Raw genomic sequence first — 6,901 nt, 5'->3', positions numbered from 1 at the left:
GAGGATGTTTTATTATCGACCTTTCTCACTCCTTTTTCCACCCTTTCCAAGTAGAGACGAATAGAGGTTATTGCTTATTTTTTGTCGTAATACACAGTAATCCACTTCAGAGTTAATTGTATAATACATAAATGTAAATAGAAAGCATTTGCTAATCACTATATTATTTTCTTAAATTGTCTCGATGGAGTTGCGTGTGCTGTACCACATCACTGATGTCTTGGTTTGGGCAATGTGGATAGGTAATGGGTATCATTGCGCTCATTATCAGATCGGATTCTAGTATTTGTTTACAATATGGCGACAGGCTCGCCCCCTATCAAATCATGGATGGAGCACGCATGGCAAAGTTAGTGACCTGATATCTCTGCTTATCCTTTGGAGGATACAGGCGTGATGTGTTTATAGAAGATATTATTCATTTTAAATCTTTTATAGTTATGTATTGTCCGATTCTATAGTATTGATTTTTGAATTCATGCTAGCATATTTAGTTACATAATACCTAGGTACTAAACATCATGGAAAATGATCTAAACATTATATGTATGTTAGGTATTACCATATTAAGTTTTTCCATCATCAGTTTACACACACAAACACATGAACACTTTAAACACGCCTCTATGCCCGGAGTGGTAGGCAGAAGTGCAACCAGCGCACCAACCTTTCGTCGTGTGTGTTTAGTCCCATGATGTTATAGGAGGCGAGGCGACTATAGAGTCGGGCACAAATTTCAGGCTCCGGGCTGATACTGCACAGAATAACCAAAATAACACTTTGCCTGACTCAAGACTCGAACCCAGAGTGGTCCCATACCGCGCGCCCAATACAAATTCGCCACCAAGGAATTCTAACCTTTCAGTTTAATTCTATGTTATCTAACATTTTGTATTAAAGTATTTTTTTTTTTGTTTTATTTTATCACCTATTGTTTTTTTTTTGTATCGGACCCGCAGTCAAGACCGGTGGAAAACTGCGAATAGGATACTGGAATCACCCAGCTTAGCGTCTGCAGGGACTTGGAGGAAATCTGGGAGGGGATATCTGAGGGAGGAAGTATTGAGGAAGGAGAAGGAACTCTCTTAGGGTGGGAGGAGGGAAGAAGGCCAGGAAATGTTCGCGATCCCTTATAGGCCCCAATGCGAATTTGGCAACCATGAGGCATACACATTAAATTGTGTGCCTAGGGCCGCGCCAAATGTCGCCCTAATGTGGGCGTACATTTGGTGTGGAGACCGAGCGCACAAGAATTGCCTCTGGGCTAGAGTGGGTTGACATCAACCGAGCAGCTTGTAAAAAAAATCTTACCTTTAACATATTTGAAAAAATGTGCTGTGTTGACCTTAAGTTTTTAGATAGAAGTCAGGTGGAAGAAAATCTCAGTACATAAGTAACTATTTTGTAAAACATGCATGGTCTTTTTAGTATCGAATTTAGATAACTAACTATACTGTTTAAAGTCTTTGATATATTAGGTACATTTCCATGTCACAGTTTGTAGAAAAATGTGCTCATAATCATCGCAGAAAAGTGCTGTCCCCGCGCGCCGGCTTTTTCAATGGTCAAAGATATAATCGCATTTTTACACACGTGTCATAAACCTAAGCAAACTTCGTTTTAAGCAGGATAAGGTTTATTTTTATTTGTCCTAGATGCTCCTGGGCCGCAGGTAAAGTGATTTGCATAATACCTCCCACAGTGATTTTGTAAATATTTTATGATTTGTAAATACAAATTATTTTTCCCCTTCAAGAGACTGGACCGCTGATATGTGTGCGGAATACCTCAAATTGTGTATTTGTTTTTACTGCGTAGCTTGAACATCAAAGGACCCGCAAATTCTTAAAAAAATATTCTCTAGATAAGACAATTTTTTATCATATAAGTAATATAACATTGCATTAGCAAAAGAAAATTTATAAATAATACATACACAAGTATCGTCGAGAGTTTTTCTTTTTCAGGGCTAGGAGAAAGTATTATCAATCGTACATTTCGCTGTGTTATGTCCTATGTACCTACAATAGGGTTGACTTACTGGCAATAATAGACTCATCCTGTTTGACTCTATTATGTACTGAGGGCAATTCCGGACTACTGGGCGATACTGAGTAGAAAAACATCCAATATCACTACGCGACCCGGGATCGAACTCCAGACCTCACATAGCAGTCACATCACATTAAAATTACGCCTATGAGGTAGGCAAAGTAAAAGCTTATTATTTACAAACTAGGTAAATTAACGTCGTGCAAATTCAACACACGTAAATAAAATATATAGGTGTTAAAACAATCTAGATTCTATTATTATTATTGACTTATAAGTTATCTTTAAGAATAAAACTCATATCAGATGCCTAATACTATATAAAAAAAACGTTTTCATTCCTGAGATTTGATGAGCGAGTAAGTGATAATTTAAATAAATCAAATAAATTACATTTAGCAAGCAACACCTAGCAAATGTAGTAAAAGATTTAAGAAATAGTAAAATTTTAACGTACATTTTGAACGTTCAGTCACGTCATCAGATTATTAACTTAGTTAAAGTAAACTTAGTTGGAAATTAATATTCAAATAGAAACGCAGCGCGCAGTCGGACGGGCGACACTCGTAAAACATGTTTACTTACAGAGAGACGAATAGTTGGCGTAGCATTATTGATCCTTCCAATAATTATCGAACACGTTTCATGTCACCATGTTTAAGCACATGTTTAAACACAAAAGTGTACGAGTGTGGCGGATACACGGCGACACTCTCCGACTTTAGTTTACGTACGGAATCATAAAGTGGACGCAAGCATGAACCAGTAGGTAGAGCTAACAGAAAACAACAGACAGTGAGAGCAACGATCGGTAACATTTTGTTTGAGCGGAAACGTGTATTTTGTGGGGATCCGTATGTTAAACATGTACGTAATGGTAATGAAAAAAGGTACTTATATTGGTAAATATGGCCAGATAAAGTAGTAATGTAACTTTACTAACATTTCAGGGTAAATCAAGAAATAGGTAACTGTATCTAAAGTTGATTTTTTACAACACAAAAGGTTAGTCATCGATAGGGGTGATTATAGGTTATTATATTCCATTTTCAGTATTTCCACAATGCTATTCAATTTTAAAACTTACAAGTGAAATACCCGATGTTAAAATTTGTTTTTAACATGTCATCAGATTATGTCACTCATATTATTCGCTACCCATGCTCGCGCTCCAATTACATCATTGGTCGAAAATAATTCAGCTAGTTATTCGTAAAACATTTTTACATCTACATCCGGTTTGGAAATAAAAGCTGAAATTGTATCGACTAGTATAAGTAAATATTTCTTTTAGACTACACTTTATCGTCATAAGCGGTTTCCACTGACTGTAACTGAACCCTAACATCACACTGTCGCTACACATATACCTAGTCACATCTGGGAAGTTAAGAATTCGAAATGGAGGTAAGTAAATGTTGATTTTCTATCAAGTCAATTTTCAAACAGCTATCTTTAGCGTTTTGTTAACGCTTTAAATGGCACTAAAATATTTGGTGCAACATGTTTTATGTAAAGTAAACACGCAAATTGAGTGCGGAATACTCACGTGTACTATGGTTTATCTAAAAATATTTATGTCATTAAGTAACATATTTACAAAACCATTTTTTTCAAAGACATAAAAATATATTTTATATCTAAATGATTAAATACAATTGAAACGCCACTCTAAGTGCCACCTCATGAAGCTAATCAAATTTTATACTTACTTATTAAAGTCTCATATCTATTAATTCAGCATCCTGATATGACGCTACTGACGTGACGTAATATAGCCAATATTTCTATTTCTTGTTCGAGTGCGCATTTTGTACGTACTAATAAATCTACGTCAGTTAATAACAATCAGACATTCTTTCAATGAAATACGTAAAACTCATATGGCTGTCATGTTACGGCACTAAATGATATTTACGCCAAGGTGTTAATTTCAGGAGTTTAGAGTAGCGTGAATTTTATTTATATGAAAAGGTAATTCATGCCCTACTAGCAGGTAGTGCTTAAACGGAGGAGTTAGCACTGGGCTTCGAATAAACACCGCGACGCAACGGAGTATACGCGTTAGCGTATGCCGCGGTTGCGTGCGCGCACCGCGGTCTGCCACTGATAGCACCTTGTGTGCTCCGCAGTTTTTGGAACAATTAAAGTAATAAGACTAACGAATTGCTTATCTGTAAATACTTCGACTAATTTTAAATAGCATAAAGACACAGATTTTTTTATTATAAAGTGAGTGGGAACTGCCTTCGTGAAAAGTTCAAGCAATGCAAAAAATCCTATGAACAATGAAAGCTTCGCTTTTATACTATTTAGCATTTATAAAATTTTGGTGTATTGTGAAATTCGAAATACCTGCCTTTTGTCAAACAGCTGTTTCGTAGTGTTCTTTGCGCTATCTTTGCTAATGTGAGCTATTGCAGTTTATAGATTAATGAAAAATTATATACACTAACCGTTAAACGGTTTTAATAAATATTTTAAACATAATTATAACTAACGAATCTAATTATATGATTAAAAATTTTATAAATAGGTGTTTATACGATAAACGTGCCCAATACAGTCGTAATCAATATTTAAGGTACTTCACGGCCTGCAGTACATATAAATAAATATTTCATATATTAGTTTATTCACGATATCTAGAAAGGCTTGAATGGGGATTTTGTGTAATACATGTGACAAAACGAAAAATATTTGTTAGGAATGATAAGGGGTCAAACATACGTCTAATAAATTTTACGACATAGATATTGTAAAAAGTTCTCTGTTCATGATTCGAAGTGAAAAATGTGGTTAATTTTGTATAGTTATTTCTCATCATGTGTATTGTATATATTAAACCAACCACATATCTGTTGGAATAAAATGAGTGCGATAACAAGTTATTGTTCGAAAAAAATATAGATATTGTTTTGTTTGCTCTACATTTCTAAAGATTCTGTATCCTGAGTAGAAACCATTTTAAATAGAATTATCTGTGCAAACAAGCGGATAAAGAGAATTTCGGTTCAGTAGTTTCTGAGAAGGCTGGGGTTTGTTTGAACCATGCAGAGGCGAGGTCAGGTTTTAAGTTCTCGAAATTCGTCTAAAATGTAGATTTTGTACAAAAGTATCTAGGTCTGATATTGCTTTTATATCGACATGTGAGGTATATTTACTTGTAGGTCTTTCATTTGCGAGTTTGTATACCTTTTATTTTAACATCAGTAGTGCAGTGAATAAATAACGGACTGTAAAGCGAATATTCCCAGGTTCTAACTCCCGTCCATAAGAAATTTTCGTGATATCACACATTTCTATAATTATGGTTTAAATGTTGTGAGACTACAAGGATTTTTTGAAAATCCTACCTACACAAGAAATAAATTTAGAGCTCTGCTTGTAACAATTGTTATGTATTGTTAGGTACGTTTGTTTATTCATAATTATCTACTTAAATTTTATGATAATAAGCGATATTACGTATATTACAACTTATAAGTATATGTTATGATGAGATATAATTATCCACGTAATCGGAAGTACTTACAAATACTACTTCAAACCATGTATGTAAAACAATAGAGCATAATTATAGTAAGCATCCGGTTGGAAGTCAGTTATGCGTGGAATATTCCCAAGTTTTTAACCTAGTTTCAGAAAACGAACGCGAGTCACCTCCGCTTTCAAGAACTGCAATGTATGCGTGTAAGTATCGACTATAACGGTCACGGAGATGTTTAAAAATGAAACATTTCTGTGGAGAGCATTGAGCTCGGTCGTTGTTTGAAGTTTCCTTTTCCAATTAACACTTGGTCGGCCGGCAGACCGTAACTGGGTGAGGCGGGCTCGATGCATTGGAATGCTGACTAGGTGTCTACAGCAGCTCTTCACGAACCGACACACTTCTACACCATACTCTATACTTTAAAACCGATTCTAATCATTGTATATTCATCAAACTTTTTCATAAAACTTTATATAAATAGGTACAGACAAAAATGTTCAGTATCTTGTTCTGTTTATGAACCCATTTTATTTACTTTTGTTTAGTAGATATTGATGAGCTTTAGGGTAGTCAATAAAAAAATAGTCGAATTTCATCTTGAGCACTAATCTATATTATAAACAGTAGCATTTTTTTTCTTCATTTTTAATGGGACGTCTACAATAGACGACAATATAAAAACATACTTAATATGTTTGTTATAAATTAACTAAGTATCCACTCTTTAGAAAGTTCGGGTGACATGCAATTTTTAAATGAATTGCAATTCTACTTATTCTACGGCTTGTTCATAATTGGGTGTTTGTCTAATATAAATATTTACGCTTTTTTTATACGTGCACGGCAAAGTGACCTTACTGTACCTGATCGTAAGTGGAGTGAGCTCCAATAGAATGTCCACTGATGAAAGATGATTACCGCTCGGCAGTCGATACAATTATGCCGGCCTATTGAAACCGGATATACACAGGCTGAGTACGCGACACACTTACGTATTGTGTACGGTGGTCGCTATCCGGGCGGATATGAAATATATCCTACCACTAGTAAACGAATAAAGTCCTAAAACAGACGTCGCATCCTTATGGATTGCTCGTTGAAATAAGTTTTTGGAAAAAACATTTACTATGCATGTAAGTAATAGAAATTTTTCCACACATTTATTTCTCCGGAGGGGAATAAAAATTTAAATTATATATAGAGTTGACATAATAAATAAAGTTTTTAGAAGAATTCAACAGGTGCTGGAAAGACAAGTGCATATTTTAACTATTATATAATATTATGTACTTATATTAAGTACTAGGTGTCGCTATTTCAGCATAGTATAAGAGTTTATATGTCACCTACGTTGGA

The sequence above is a fragment of the Manduca sexta genome, chromosome 26 (assembly GCF_014839805.1).
Source record: "Manduca sexta isolate Smith_Timp_Sample1 chromosome 26, JHU_Msex_v1.0, whole genome shotgun sequence".
NCBI lineage: Eukaryota > Metazoa > Arthropoda > Insecta > Lepidoptera > Sphingidae > Manduca > Manduca sexta.
This window is presented reverse-complemented; position numbering follows the sequence as displayed.